We start from the raw sequence: 17314 nt of genomic DNA on the forward strand, positions 1-17314 counted from the left end.
AACATCTTTTGGATCGAACCCCGGGCCTTCCGCTCTCCGGGCGGACGCTCTACCACTAGACCACGGAGGCGGTTTCAGGTTGGAGGAAAATGCAAGGAAATGGAACGTGTTTATTTCAGATGCACTAAAAACACTGGAAAAATTGTTTCCTAGGTTGGAAATATTTGGAAAGGACTATAGTTTCCAAACGTTTTTGAAGCTTGTAAACGTTCATAGATTCCAAGATTGTGTAATCAGTGATAGTTTCCAAATATGAACATCTTGCAAACTATGATAGTATACAAACATTTAAGTAGCGTTCGCAAAGTATTTTGTTTGGTTGAAAGCTTGGTGAAAGCCTGCATTCTTTTTATGAAAATGTGTCTTTACGTTCGGTCTTAATTGGGTTGTTTTATGTTCATGATATTTTGCCGTTTTGTTTGAGATTTTATACTTTGAATTATATTAATTGATTAAATTCCCACGTTATATATCTATGTCTATCAAACCAATGTTTACGACGCTCCATTGAATACAAAAGCTCATTATTCTTTCACCGATCAGTCGAGGCCCCAAACACTAGACACATGACATCTTATCAGAGCTCAGAATCTGCGTCACTGGATATTCCTCAATATATTTGGACGTTTCGTATATGAAAAGCTAACAGCCAAACATTCACTCCTGTGTGCCGTTTTGCATAAATTTCACGCACTGCCCGTATTAATTTCTTCTCTAAACATGGCCACAATGACCATGATGGCGGGGGATCCCGTCAACTGTCTAGTAAGGGGCAGAGGGTGCATACTGGGCTCAGATTAGCGGACTACTTTAGTGTATCGGTACATCGCGACCGTCGGGGATAATCCCTTATGCCTGAGTGCACGGACGCTACCTGTGACAATTACCCGTAATTAAGGGGACCATCTCATTCCTGATCACTTATCTGAGGCTGGGGTTATACATTTGAGGAGCTCCAATTCTGTTGTATCAATATATATATTCACGGTTTTTTTAATGAGCGATTTGCTAAATACAGTTGAAATACCTCATTATAATACATTATATTTCTTATCTGCTCACGTATGTGTCCCTTGAATAATTCATGAGAAGTTCAAATGCTGTTTGATTTGTCTATGAGCGCTTTCTAAGGAACAGAAACTTGTGAATCGTTTTATAATCGGTATCATATATTAAGTTCCAAGCGCATGCTAACGTTGTTTAAGACTGTATTTTGCATATTAAAAACCTTACCATAACATGACAACAGGCAATGCCTAAAGAACTAACCGACTGTGTTATCGTTAATTTCGTAAATAAATTCAAGTGATCGAATAAAGAGAGTATTTGCTGTGTGTGGGAGACCAATGCAAGGGGTAAATCGGTCACAATCCAGACAAACGATTCATATATTGCTAAGTCTATATAGATTCTAGAGACACATATCACATATTTTCAACCGCATACTGTTTTAAGCATCCCCGGTGCGTCTTTTGTTGAAGAAATATGTTTTGAGACGACCACCTAGCGCCACGACCTGTCTACCCTGCCAATATATGTACAGTGTATAGAGGAGTAGAAAAAGAGATCACCCTTGCTACACTCCAACCGCGATGAATAAAATCGTCTTCAGGGATATTAATAAGCTTCTCTGCCTTCTCAAAGTGGTTCAAGATGTATTTCTTATGTTGCAGACAAGCGTGTGGAGGGGGCGCAATTGTGTATAACTGATTTTGGGGAGATGACATTTCTTTTGTGTCTGATTATCTGCCATAGCAAGTCGGCAAATTTTAACAAGATTTCTGTATCGTTGAGATGTCTACTGACGATAGTCGTGTCTTGAACGACGGTCGGGGCTCTGTAGGGAGCGAATACTCTCAAACTTTGACACTGATGTTTCAACGTTACCGACAGGAGACTCGCTGTCGCCCCACGTAAATATATTGCCCCCAAATAACGTGGAATTAAAGGGGTTGGCGGGACATTAAAGGAACACCGGCGAGGGGTCAGGGAATTTAGGAGAAAGAGAAGACCTTGGGTAATCTGGCGGTTATGTCGGTCATCTGTTAAGGTTGAAGACCTCAAGTGCGCAAACGTATGAAAACACTGTCAGATTTAGACTGCAGAGTGCTGACACGGAATGGGAGAAAATCACTGTGAGAAAAGGAAGGGGTATCTGAAGGGGAATCATTTATAACACCCAGGTCGAGCCTACTTAATTGAGAAACACCATGGAGTTTCCATGTTATTGAAGCATAAATCTGTCATGGCAGTTCGGCACATATGTTGTGGAGAATACTACCAGGTTTGTCCTGTCCAGAATCGGTTATGTACAGGCCATCCTCAGGCCATCCTCATATAGTCGAATGCGGGGTTAAACAATCAACAGGTATACAAACAAGACAAAGACTAGATAATGTAAAGGCATCAATGATGAAAACTGACTGCAAGGTAAAGCAAGATCCATAAACCATAGTCGGTTAGCTCAACCAATTACTATGCCTAAGTATGTGATACAAGAGATCTATTTCCTCGTGACTCTTTTCTGATAATACACTCTGGAGGGAATGGCTAGTGTTGAACGCATCAGTCAACGTTATTCTGGCAACTGAAAGCATAACCACGCCATCAGTAACGATGTCACACAGGCAACTATGTCACCGGGCCTAACCACCCGTCCTACACTCTAACAAGTATGAGATACTTGGGAAAAATTCTGATCCGGCAAGTATGAGATACTTGGGAACAATTCTGAACGGGCATCAATACCATAAATGCTCTGGAAATATCCATTCTTACAGAAAGCAATGAAAAAGTGACATCTATATAACAATTTTATTCAGTACATGAACAAAATGTTGTGAAATTATGGACAGACTTTCAAGTAAAATGGACGGCACAAGTCACATATCATATTATATAAATTATGATATCTCCATGTTGACAATATTACCACATACAAAATAGCTTATTTTCCTAAAAGATAGGCATTAATAAGTCAATCTTTAGGTGAAGAAATTTTGGGTTAGAATATAGCTATAACATAGCTAGTTCATATATAATACACATATGATCCACAGCACTAACATCATTGTGACCTTATTGTTCATGTTTAAGGGCAATCGTTCCACGAATTTGTGATTGTAATACTAAAGGTAGGGATACCTTAGATGTCATCCATACATAGCACATTTACATATCTAAGAAGATCAATATAAAACCTCTGTCATTTTCTTAATTACTTTTTTTACAGATCAGCAGACCTGATATTTCACAATGTGGAATAAAACTTTATGAACTCTCATTTTTCTTCACACTGAGCTCAAATATTAATCTGTTTTTACAATAAAATGTCATTCTCTGTATGCTACTGAATAACCAGTTGCATGCTTCATAAACCAAATGTAATGGACATAACCTAACATTAAGTTTGTTGTCATGCATACATTTTTCAAAACTGAATGGTTGTATTCACAAATACACATACTGATTTCTCATTCATAGCTCTGTACAAGTGCATATAAATATGCTGCAATATACTTTATAACTTACATATGTGGGACTTGCATTAACAACACATGTTTCTGGACTTGTGTCAAATTTACACGTAAGGAATAAGGTTGTTAAAGGGGTTGAACAAAAGACTCTGAAGTTATCTTTTCCTTTCATCATTATTCAGCGAATGAAACATATTAAAAACACAACATGAAATGGAAACATATGTCATAAAAACAACAGGTGCTTATCTTGTCACAACCCAAACTAATTCCATTGATCACCAGTTACTAACTCCCTCACCAGGCAAGAGTTCATAGGGGACTTTATTTCTTCCAGTTTTTTTAAATACTGACTAGGTAAAAACCCTAATGCTAAACTCAGAAATTTGAACTTTTGCAAATGGTGTTGGCCTTTCCTCCAACATAAAGTTGAGGATGTGATACAACTGAAATACTAAACCAAACTCAGTCTTAAAATACTTTTCCGTAACTATTACCTTTCTTGAGAATCTTATTCTTCGTAAAATTAATTCTGAAAATGGAAACCATTTCTGTTCCATGGACATTTGGTCCAGATTGTGTATATTGTCATAACAGATATCAATATTTCTCTTGAAAATACTACACTACTGTTATATGTGCAAAAACAAACTGCACACTTGTGACCGATATGTGACATAATATATAAATAATTCATGACTATGAAGAGGAATTTTGGAAATCTATATATATAACACATCTATCCAATGTTTAAGGAAAGTTTTATATTACTTTATGCACAGTTCCAAACCTCTAACATTATTTTCATCTTTGATAAAGACAAAAATGATAACATAATCAACGGTACATAATATTTGTCCAGATCACAATGAAAGAAATATTCAATGCACTGCCTCAGATTATGCGTATAGAACACATGAAAATATCATGAAATACTTGAAACCGAAAATTCTATACAATGACAAAAATGCAGACATTATAGATAACAGGGTTAGAAAATGCACTTCATGAAGAAGAAACCAGAATGTAAACATAATCATATCAGTCACCATCAGTGAAACTGGTTGAAAATTACAAAAGATCTGAGGGCTTGGTATATAACAATTGATAACATGAATATGGAACTGGATACAAGCATCACATGCATCTGCAGACCTATAGACTTGTTCATCAACAACCAGTCATCGGAAACAATTGTTCCCTCATAAACCCTGCTTCACCATCTGACCATAAGTAAGCTCAGTGGATAAACATTTCTGAAACAAAAACACACATTCAAAATGCATCCTATTTACAAGATTCAACAACCAATAGAAATATATGACATATGAAAATCCAATCCAACTTATATATATAATAAAATTGTGGCATTATACAACAGGTACATACAGTGATCATTATGTACACATTTGTCAAAACCACCATCTTCCCAAGGCAAAGGAGTTATCTGACTGTAAACAAACAGTTTCAATCCTTGCTGAACTAGACTGGAGTTTATGGGCCTGATCGAAGCGCCACTGGCTATTACGAGTTCTATATTGTAATAACACGGTTCTTACATTGCAAAGTGCATTAAATCACGTGAGCGCTTTGATTTGGAAACTATCCGTTGACAGTAAGCTGACGGTACACATGCTGACCGAAATCTGCACAGCAGTCGCCATGTTGTTTATGAAACAGATGTTGATTTCTTACATGATTTTGATTGGACTATGCATAGACTCGTTAGACCAGCCAAAACATAACTCAAGCCTAGTTCCGCATGGGTTGAAACTGGACTGGTATAGTCAGTTAACTCCTTTACCACGGGAAGATGCATAACCACTTGCAATTTGTAGTAGAACATAAAGGAATGATTGTCTACAAAATAATTAATAAACTAAAATAGCAAAAACATTCCTCATTCCAAAAAGGAACCTGTACAAGATGAGTTTTGTGGCTGTGAAAAAATCCTAACAAATTATATGATTCAAAGCATCATAAAGATAACATTGTCATTAACTTCTAACATCATCTTTAAAAACACCAAAATCAATATAAGGACAATGAGGATTAGTAACTTTATATCCACATCTGTATAATGTGAACGTGTAATGTACTTGAATTGTGGACGGATATCTCTACAATGAGATTCAGATCGGAATCTTGACATGTGATAAATTACACAGCTTGTTATAAAAAACATGTCGGTGAAATGATCATTGCTTTTTTCTCAGAGTAATGACATTGCTAACGATGATGGTCCAATTTCAATGGTTTTTAATATGACTGATGAAGACAAAGAAGTTTGAAATAATGAACCTTTAATATACCTATCAATCAAATTTGAATTTTATTTCTTGTTTTTACATCATTACTGATCAAATCATCTAGAATTAACAGGACATCAGAATCACATGCTGACAGTAAGCCATTTCTCCGTATCTGAGAAGTAATCATTATTATAATCTAGTATTTCAAAAAACAATATCATACATATATATGAGATTATGGGTACAAATAATCAAGGCCTATTTAAGTCACAAACAGATAATTGATTATCTCCAGTTTCAAGCTTGGTCCTGCCAATATATTAAACATGCCAGTGGTAGAAAATGAATAACAAATATTCAAGACTTCAATGTTTTGAAGATCTATATGAAGTGCATAACAGATTGTAACAATTACCTTTTTCTCTCTACAACAGTTATCTGTTAAAAAATAGAATATATTTGAATTTCATGTCAACAATTATGTATTGCCATCTTCTGAGAAGTCATCAAACTGAGATGTATTTGTTTTATTGCCACCGAGAGAAACTGTGCATCTAGACACCATGAAGCTCCGAAACCCGGCTTGGCACCCATAGATGCAACACTTGCATAATAAGACATAGATTGGTATAATTGGCAAACAGTTTCAAAACCTGCCCTACATTAGGTGGTGGATTTTCTAAATCTGTGTCATTCTCAGTTTGAAAATCAATACCGTAAATGTCAGTCCACATCAAAATTAGGCAAGAGGCTTTGGATTTCCAATATGTGATAACCTGCACCAGTTGAATTATTAACATCAACATATCCTACATTTTTCCAAATGTTACCCTGTAGGAAACCACAAACTAAGCTTTCAGACCCAAAGACATGGTCAATCTTGTGGTTAATAAACAGTTTTCACACGACCACAAGATCTCCTTGGCCATTAACCATACACTCTATCACAATAATCTGATGAGATCATAAGTTGTCACTATAACCATTCTGCTCTCTTTCTGGACACTTCGTATCTTGGCACATATTCTTTGAGGTGATGTCAAGCATCCACATCTATCACCTGAAACAAATAGGGACATGACAGATCAAAATACAGATGACAGGTGACATATACTGGCTTGTACTTAGAAGGCAAAGGCCAGAGGCAAACTGTCCATTGGGTGTGTTAGGATGTCCCCTTCACAATTATAAGTGAGGTTTTATTATAAGAAGTTCTTCAGGCTACCAGCACAACCAGAACCACGAAACATTCACCGATACAAAGGAAAATATGCTTAATGATGTCTGCTGGGAAGATTTGTGTTCACTGTGCAACACAAACTGTTCATTGGGCAACTTGAGCTGCATAAATGAATTGTGCAATAGGACCACTGGTCCTGATCAAAGTTTACATGCATTTGCCCAAAGCATCATTGTATTTGTTTAACACTGTATACCCTGGGAGTTGCTTTATATCATTGCCTATGATGTCATGATTTTTCTATACCAGACTCAATCAGGAGAAATGTCAGTGTATTGATAGATCAGTTGCTCTCTGTAAATGACACACACACACTATGACTGATGCAGTTGCATTAATCTCTTTTGCTCAAACCAGCAAAAAATTTCAGGTGGTGGTATTTCATTGACATCTTTATGAACATATTGCAGTACACGCAATCTTAAAAACAGCACCATGGTACTGTAGCTAGCAAGGATATGAAGTCAACAAAGACAGCCAGTCAACAAAAGTTGCTGTCAGTGTTGACATTCAGATATTTTTAGCATAAATACTGAATTCTAATGGTTAGAACAAAATATAATGACATCATAGCAAAAAACAGCTCAGCAGCTCAGGATCTCTACACCCAGGTCTTTCACCTTCAAAACAGGACTCTCTCTGCATTCTACACGACAACATAAATTCCTGGTTTATGTCCCATACCTGCACAGATTGTCAGTAACCATTTCCTAACTGCCTACATTAACATTATTTTACCTCAACTTAGTTGAACATAGCATTTGGCTTTGAGATTCCGTGTCTTCTTCCAAGGAGCAATGAGGGGAAATGTGTGTATCAGCAATGAAATGAGCAATATACCAAAAGTGAGTGAGTTGCTTTGAACAGCCCCATGTCAGCTTAAGGTTGGAGGGAAGTCCCAAGTGATGCAGGTCTCAGGAGTTAACATTTTGATGAGACCCATGAGAACGGGTATGGTGCTGACAAACCAAGAAACATAATCAGTGCGAACCCAGATTTGAACCAACAATCATAGGTCCTACTACAAGAAGTCAGCAAATTCGGTGGAGAGGTGGGGTGAAATCGGGTTTAACGTCGCATTCAAGACTATTGAACTTATATAGCGACGTGCATGCACATGCTTGTGTGTGCATGCATGCATGCATGCCCATGACATCCTGATATGTGGCCCATGACATTATGGGATACAGTCAAGTCTCGTTAATCCGACACTCGTTTATCCGACAATCGGCTTTATCCGACACAAATGATGGGAACCGATTTAATCAGTGCTATTTAGACCCGTAAATCACAGTCTCGAACTACAACTACGACACATCTAATTTTCAATGAAATGCTGAAATCACTCATTAATCAGTCTTGTCAATCTGACACAGTGATCAGCATACTCCATGGCATCTGCCCGCGAGTACACAGCCCCGTACGCGTGTTTTGATGCCAGACGAATCAGCGAGTAGTTGTATTTCACCGGCTGCAGAGATAAACTTGCTTAACAATAAACAATTACTGCTTTATATAAACAAAACAGGATTAATCACAAGCTTAGATTACCTCAATCTCAAATCGGATACAAGTTCCGCTGAGGATATCCTATTACAGGTCACGTCAGAACGACCTTTCGAGAACTTTGACCGACCAATGAAATTACTAACAGGAAGTCAACATTAGTCACTAAGAAAGCAGCTTTCTTAAGCATTGCTGCAGTAGTTTCAAATTAGCAAATTCCATTCCAGACTATGCTTTCCAAATCAGTCAATTTTGAATCAGTCATACAGTCCGTAACACTAGTTTTGTGTTAAACTTTAGTGGCTGCATGATTAGAAAACATATTCCGCTGACAATGTAACACAACAATATGAATATTTCATTTTCCTACGTGTTCGTATCTTTATCTATCATGTGGTTGTTCAATTTTCGATCACAAACGTTTATACTAGCAAATTTTGTTTATCCGACATACTCGTTAATCTGACATAATCATATCCAACCAACAATGTCGGATTAACGGGACTTGAGTGTACGTGATCCACTGTTTGTAAGCTACTATCACCAGCAAACTTTTGTGACTTGGTTGATGCATGCCATCATATCCCAAATACGTAGATGCTCATGAAATCAATCACTAGATTGTCTGGTCCAGACGCGATTATTTACAGACTACCATCATATAGCTGGAATATTGCTTAATTAATGCATTTAACAAACAAACAAAACAAAAAACACCAATCACTGACATATATCACTAAATCAGTAAGACCTTACTGTTTGGTGCTCTCACATCACACTGATGTAAATTTGGTAAAATTAAACTCCAGATAAGACACTCTTTGTGAAACAGTAATTTTCACTTAATGTTGGTTGGTTGGTTGTTATTTAACGCCGCACTTGGCAATATTCCAGCTATATGACGGCGGTCTGTAAATAATCGAGTCTGGACCAGACAATCCAGTGATTGACAACATGAGCATCGATCCACGCATTGGGATCCATGACATGCATCAACCAAGTCAGCAAGCTGACCACCCGATCCCGTCAGTCGCCTTTTACGACAAGCATAGTCGACTTTTATGGCAAGCATGGGTTGCTGAAGACCTATTCTACCCCGGATTTTTTCACTTAATGAGTAGTCTAACAACAATGATAACTGACATCCAAACTAATGTACATACATGTGTTAGGGGTGAATATTGCCTGCTAAAATCATAATGCCATATATCAAATGTATAAGTTTCTGTTTCCTGATTGGCTGATAATAAAAGGGGCGGTTTATGTGTTGATATTACTGATCTCATGTGGTTGTGTAGTGAGTACTTTATGTTAATGATTAGATTTGCAGTTTGTGCAGTTATTATTGTTGACATCTATATGCTTCAATATAATTTTGCGTTAATGGAGGCATAAATAGGGTGTGCACACTTTGCATATTTAAAAATATTGAAGCAATACTTAAATACATGTATACAGAATATGTAATCTTAATAGTTCTTTCTTTTTATACAAAGCTGAAAATATTATCAGGGCCCGCAAAGTAACCAAATTGCAACACTTCAAGATTCATCAGAACTCCAGTCATGTGTAGTTGTAGGTTATTCAAAGAGGGAAGAAACCCAAAGCAACCACACAAATTCAGTTAACCCTGCAAATCCTAGCTGTACATAAAGTTCAGTTGATCATATACTCTTTTGTGAGCCCATCTGAAGTTGTAGCTGGGAAAATATTCAAAAGGGTCTAACAGAACTTCCCTAGTGACTCACAGCAAAAGTATTCCTAGGATAACACCATTGTAACATGTCTTGATGGTTAACTCAACCCATTTGCAAATATAACATTTCATCTGAGCATTTTGACATTTTATCAAGGGAGACTAAAGATCTCTGCTAAAATTGACAACATATATATTTGGGAAAAGAACCTAAAAGACCACAATATTAGTAAAAAGTGTTCATATGCAACAATGAGCAGCTTTTTATTCATGTACTTGTAAATCTGGACATACAACATCAAGTCCAGAGTTATGTCTGCATAAAATAAGTAGAGATTTTAGATATCTAACAAGTCAGTGACAAAACATCTACCTCTCCATAAAAGAAAAGTTTTGGTGAAGACATTGCTCTTCTTAAACAAATTATGTTTTTTACAGCTAATAACAACAACAACATGAAGAGAATAATTATTATTTTCAAGTTTTCTGCAGTTAGTAAATTTAGCAGTTCAAGTGACCCAAAATGAGCTCTTGCTTACCATACTTTGAAATTACATTTGAATAAAAAACCTTTATCAAGGTTACCAAAGTTATTCATATCATCATGACTTAGCACATGCTGGTAGTCTGAGTGCAATTGGATATGATTTGATTTCCCACACAATGACATACAGCTACTGTATTTGCTGTAATAAGCACTCTGGTCACTTAGAAAGTTGACGAAGGTGTGCGCTTATTTCAATGACACACAGATCACAGTAATGAACTGCCTGATCTGTGTTGTCAGCTATATATAAAGTAATATAAACGAGAAAATATGTACTGTCAAGGAAATTGGTCTCAGTAGGAGGTGTTTATAAAAAGTAAAAGGTTGGTCAAGAAGTTGGTCAGGGTGAACACATAGAAGTAGGGTGCTTAATACGGCAAATGCGACATAAGGATAAGCCATGCAACACTCAAAAAGACATGCCTCACAATCTTGAACATTTAGAATTAAAAAGAACAGAAATGGTGCAGAAAGTAATTTTCTCTCTTTTCAACCAATCTTCAAGATGATCCATGTGAATGCACTACCACAATAACTGTAAGTTCCATTGATTCACGCACATATCTATCTTCAGACATCCTAACTGTTTCACCGACTTTTCTCAATACTTACTTATGTACTTCAATCTACTAAAGAAAGGAAGCCCTAATCTTGAATGGCGTAATACTGCATCACCAAACACCATCCTGCTCAATTACTCTGGAGCTTCTGATTGATTATGAGACCAAATGTGCAACTATGTACAGGGCTGTGAATGTTTCACTTTGCATGAAATGGGAGGATTGAGTGATCACAGTGAATACATCTCATCACAAACCCCATCGAGGAGGGTGCAGACTTGGAAACATAGTATTACATTTTACTACTTGAAATTTTCCATCTGCCTTCCCTCATTCATGAAGAAACAGAGCATTGAATAAAGTTGCTCATATGTTGCGGTTGACTTTTTTCAGCTAAGTGTATGGCTAGAATGTGGTGAATGACTACAGGGTATTAAACACAGTGTGCCCGCCACTTAAAACATCATGGGGGCAGTCAGGCAAAGAATCTGTCTTTCAGGTCCTGCTCGTGATAGAACTTCCCTCACAAATTATCGCCTACGATCTGTACACATAAATCCACACTTCCAGTGTTGTCACTCCATTCGCAGAACATGGCTTTTTCCCATCCCCCAAATGAGAGATAACAATACCATCTTAATTGGTGTGGTATCAGGGGAATCTACACCTTCAGACTAGCACATCTGATCTCCCCTGACAGACCTCATCTGCTCCCTGAGTTTCAGATTATGTGAGCCTTTTGTTGTCTCCCTTGTGCAACTCTTCATGCTGCCCAATCGCTCCCTGCTCCCTCTGGCTGCACAGTTTCCGATCTACCACAAGGACTATCGGGTAGCGTGCCCGGGTCGTGAGTTGGACCCCGTGTATGATGACTGTCTAACACGCTTACATGCATACCCTGCTCAGGACATTACTCACGGAGACAGTGATACCAGTTTCACACACATATTAAGTCACTCAAGCTGTCCATTTGGTTAACTCTTTCTCCGTCCACACTATCTGGTAGTGAATCTTGCACACACATTTACAAAGTCACTGTTTTGTTTGTTTGTTTGTTAACACCGTACTCAGCAATATTCCAGCTGTATCTTGGCAGTCTGTAAATAATTGAGGCTTGACCAGACAATCCAGTGACTGACATCATGAGCATTGATCCACACAATTGGGATAACATTGTCAGGGATCTGACCACCCGATCCCGTTAGTCACCTCTTACGACTAGCATAGTCACCTTTCATGGCAAGCATGGGTTGCTGAGTGAGTGAGTGAGTGAGTTTGGTTTAACGCCGCTTTTAACAGTATTCCAGTTATATCGCGGCGTGTCAGCTTAATGTGGGAGGAAAGCCCGAAGTGATGCAGGTCTCAGACGTTTACCACTTCGGTGAAACCCACGAGCACGGGTATGGTGCTGACAAACCTAGAAACATAATCGGGGCGAACCGGGATTCGAACCCACAATCATAGGTTTCTGGCGTGCCCAAGGGACGCAACTCTGCACAGCGAATCGCGGCGCCTCAGACGACTGGCCCACCCGTGCCCCCCATGGGTTGCTGAAGACCTACCGGTATTCTACCCCGGATCTGCATGGGTCACTGTGTTGTAGAATGAGTGAGTGTGGAAGGTTTAATATCACTTTGAACAGGATTTCAGCCAGATCACTGCATGTCAGTTTTATGTGCAAGGAAATCCCAAAGTGAAGCAGGTAATAAACCCTTACTTTGGTAAATCCATGAGCACCTTTAAGGTGTTGACAGATCAAGGATACTAATTGAGGCGACTTACTTATCTATGACAAGCCAATACTGGAAGAGTCAAGTAGCACAACTCTGCACAGTTACAATTGAAGTGTATGACTACCTGTGCTCCCTCGTAAAGGCATTGTTTGTTTGTTTGTTGTTTAACACCCTACTCAGCAATATTCCAGCTTAATGACTGTGGTCTGTAAATAAGCTAGTCTGGGCCAGACAATCCAATGATTGATGTCATGGGCATCGATCCACGCAATTGGGATACAATGACAAGCATCAGTGAGTCTGACCACCCGATCACGTTAGCCGCCTCATGCAACAAGCTGCAGACCTATTCTATAAAGGTGTTGTCATCAGTATGGAAACATGCATCCATAATGAATTGTACATGCTAATATCTTCACCAAAATGTTACATAGGTGTAAATAATATTTCAGCTACATCCACAAGAATCTCAAGCAGAGCCTGGAAATGAATAAACTGTAAACAGCTAAACCAATGAAGACTTTTTACAGACCGCCGTCATATAGGTGGAATATTGCTGAGTGTGACGTAAAACAACCAACAACCAATGGAGACATACAGATCAGCACCCTTTATCCTACATGTGACATTCCCTTTATTTACTTTGTTTCCATTATTTTTTTAAAGATTTCCAAATCTTGATCAAGACAAAAAACTCATGATCAAACGCTATGTTTTGCAATTTTAAAATTTTTCACTCTTCTGGTAGTACGAGTACAGTACTGTTGCAATATCAGCCACTTCACCGACACCCAATAGTAATATTTCTTCTAGTCCAGAAAGCTCAGTTCATAAAAGTCCATTTCACAACAGATAGTCATATTCTGAGTGAAACAAGCCAAGGAATTGCCAGGCACATCTATTTCATAAAATTGATTTGCTATGTTAACCTGAAGGTACAGCCCTGTCAGATCCAGTAAACTCAAGAAAGCAGTGTAAAGGTTGGACTGTGTCCTAAGGAGTCAGTGGCTTGGGTTTTTCGCTACCTATTGTACCAATGGGGAATTCATACACGAACCAACACAACTACTAACCGACCCCACAGCCAGTGTCTGAAGAAATACCTTATTTATTATACCCAATGAAACAAGGTGAGGTGTGGTGAGGTGAGATGGGGTTTAACATCATGTTAAAGACTATAGTGACATACACGTGTGTGTGTGTGTGTGTGTGTGTGTGTGTGTGTGTGTGTGTGTGTGTGTGTGTGTGTGTGTGTGTGTGTGTGTGTGTGTGTGTGTGTGTGTGTGTGTGTGTCTCTCTCTCTCTCCCTCTGCTTGTACTAGTCCAGACTAATGCCCATTTTATAGTGCCCGCCCACTGAGATACCATGCAATTTAACATGACGACCATACTCAGACACAGTATACTGACATCAGAGCCAATGACTAGACCATGCAGGCGGTCACCAAAGAAACGAAAAAACAATTTTTCCACTACTGCTATTTCTTATATACCACTAAGTGTATGCACCACTAAGTGTATGCACCAGTAACTGTATGCACCACTAAGTATATGCACCACTAAGTGTATGCACCAGTAACTGTATGCACCACTAAGTGTATGCACCACTAAGTGTATGCACCACTAAGTGTATGCACCAATAACTGTATGCACCACTAAGTGTATGCACCACTAACTGTATGCACCACTAACTGTATGCACCACTAACTGTATGCACCACTAAGTGTATGCACCACTAACTGTATGCACCACTAAGTGTATGCACCACTAACTGTATGCACCACTAAGTGTATGCACCACTAACTGTATGTTCCATCTCAACAAACCTGTCAAATAATAACAGTTGGTCTAACATCACACAAGAGTTAATAAGTCATAATACACAATGCATTCTTTAAATCCAAAGCAGTCCTTTAGGTAATTTCACTGGCCCAAGCTGTATTAGCAAATTGGGGTTACTTCAAATAACTTTTACGGCAATCATGCTAACCTGAACCACTGAGATCCTGGCAAGGCATGTGAAGAAGCCTTTGAAGCCTCTGAACGTCTAGTTATCACAACATACAGGCCACACATAATCAGCAAACACGAAATGATGGGACAAAAAATGCATCCCATCCAACAACAAAGCAGTTTCCCAACATCTTCACAGAATGCGTCAATGTTTTCATTCAAATCTTACAATCACACCTTCAACAAAGCTTCCACAAAAGTCCAAACAACTTTTAAGCTTTAATGATACATTTTTATCCACATAGTGAACCAAGAGTGGGAGAAAAGAGGGCACACTGTCGATCACAGCTTACATGACGCAAGATGGATTGTGATAAGATGCAGGTGTATGGTGACCTGAATAGAAATTGCAGCAAAGGGGGGATCCCTGATCACCTTAAATCATGAGAGATATGATCGTCATTGTAGGCCTATCATTGACACCACTTTGAAGACACTTAACCAGACAGAACGAGGCAGTAAATTATGATGATCATCTTCCTCGCCTTTCCCATTTGTAAGCCCTGTCTATCTTAACGTAAGAGGGGCAGCGATATTAGGCAAATATGTGTTCTTTCATATACATACACGCTAGTGTTGACAAGAAAGTCATTATTTCATAAAAAGCAACAACCCATGGAAAGGTCAGGCATAATGAGGGGTGACGAGCTCAACTGGGTTGTACATCTTTCCTGCGTAGAGGTTCCCGATGTTTTCAGTAGTTCAGGAGGTACATGATATAGACGTTTCTCTGTCTATGTATTGTTCAAAGATTATTGACGGGATTTTCTCTAACAGCAAGCATTAAGGAGAAGTGTAAACTAAGAGATAAACTCTGAAAATGTGATGGATGCTTTGAAGTTTGCCTCAATCATAACTTATTGGAATTTACGAACTTAAATCAAGTACAAATAAACAAGTTTATATTGACAATTTTTCTTTAAACTCAAATCAGACAAAGCACCAATAGTTTGTTCTATTTGATGAGACCAGGTCAGGTTAGTTCACATAATGTGAACAAAAAAGGAGAAAAAACATAACAATTTGTTTCTTAGAAGTAACTGAAATAATAAAACCTCACATCATTTCCTTATGTTTTGCCTAGAAAATCCATAAAAAAACAACAAATGGGTCCTGCCTTATGAAATTAGCACGGTGATAACAAAGCTGCACTGAAACATGCATGTGAAAGAGCAGCTTTGTTCCTCAGCATGTAGCTCTTAAAAGATATTGACATATTTCTTTAACTGTCCTTTAGCATTTTCCAAAAATCATCATTATCTAAAAAGTCAATGAATTTCCATTGTCAATAAAAACTATTTACATTAAAGTTTAAAGATAAATTTGTTTCACAGAAAAAAGGGTAATAAAAACTTATAACCTAAAATGATCTTTATGGCTCTGGTACTACATTAAGAATATCTTGCAATATTTGAATTTTTTAGCACAAAGATGAACCCTCTCTTAAAAAAGGGAAGTGGAGAGGTAATAAAAAACATTCTAAAGCCCCATCATCAGTGTGTTACTTAGCGTAGTCATTATCATAATTATGTTGCAATACTTAAGCTTTAAAGAGTTACCTAGGAATCTGGCCTAGTGGGCCTGTACGCAATATCACCTACCCCTCTGTAATCTGTGGTTATCACAATGCTACGCTTTGAAGAATTCTATAGGAAGCTGAATCAAGGACTGTAGTTTTCACATAAGATTAGGATCTGCCTGGAGAGAAAAGGCTCAGTTAACTTTGTCAAATGTGAACAAGGCCCAATAGTAAATGTTACTTTGTCATGAGAACAGGAATGACTTGCACGAATATTCCATTCAGATAAAGAAAAACAAAGCAGGTTTTTTTGTTGAGTAAAATAAGCTAAAATTCAGGTGACTTGCTCATGTGTTTGGCCACACACACAGGTATATCAAAGGGTATCCGAGACATTAGTCAATGTCCAACAGGTCCAGATAATTCTATTCTGGTTGAAAGATATACATACAAAAAATTCATAGAAAGTTCTTCCTACTACCAACAAGGCTTAACATGAATTTAGTGGAGTCCACAGCTCATTATGACCACGTCAAACTCTATGTATCCAAATTGTAATCAATGTAACTGTATCAAAGGTATAATTCATAAAAGTATTCATCTTGAAATTACATCTTTACAGTAGCTGTGAAACATGAATATTTTTAGCACTGAACATCAGTCACAGATACAATTCAAACATAATTTATTTCAAAATGACATACTAAACCATACAGATAACCATATCATATTTCATATGAGTTGACATTCCCCTACCTTGAAGAACAGCTCT

The 17314-nt window shown here is 38.0% G+C and overlaps 1 protein-coding gene across 3 annotated transcripts in view; it reads right to left on the bottom strand.

The window, feature by feature from the left end:
- Positions 1-2845: 2845 nt before the first annotated feature.
- LOC139465655 (protein PTHB1-like) overlaps positions 2846-17314 on the bottom strand; it is a 65015-nt gene continuing 50546 nt past the window's right edge. For all 3 annotated transcript variants that reach the window (XM_071247389.1, XM_071247391.1, XM_071247390.1), the window contains exon 24: positions 2846-6788. The gene's annotated coding sequence lies outside the window, so the exon portion shown is untranslated. The remainder of the gene's footprint in view (positions 6789-17314) is intronic.

Source organism: Haliotis cracherodii, unplaced genomic scaffold (genome assembly GCF_022045235.1).
Source record: "Haliotis cracherodii isolate W230 unplaced genomic scaffold, xgHalCrac1.p SCAF_18, whole genome shotgun sequence".
NCBI classification, from domain to species: domain Eukaryota; kingdom Metazoa; phylum Mollusca; class Gastropoda; order Lepetellida; family Haliotidae; genus Haliotis; species Haliotis cracherodii.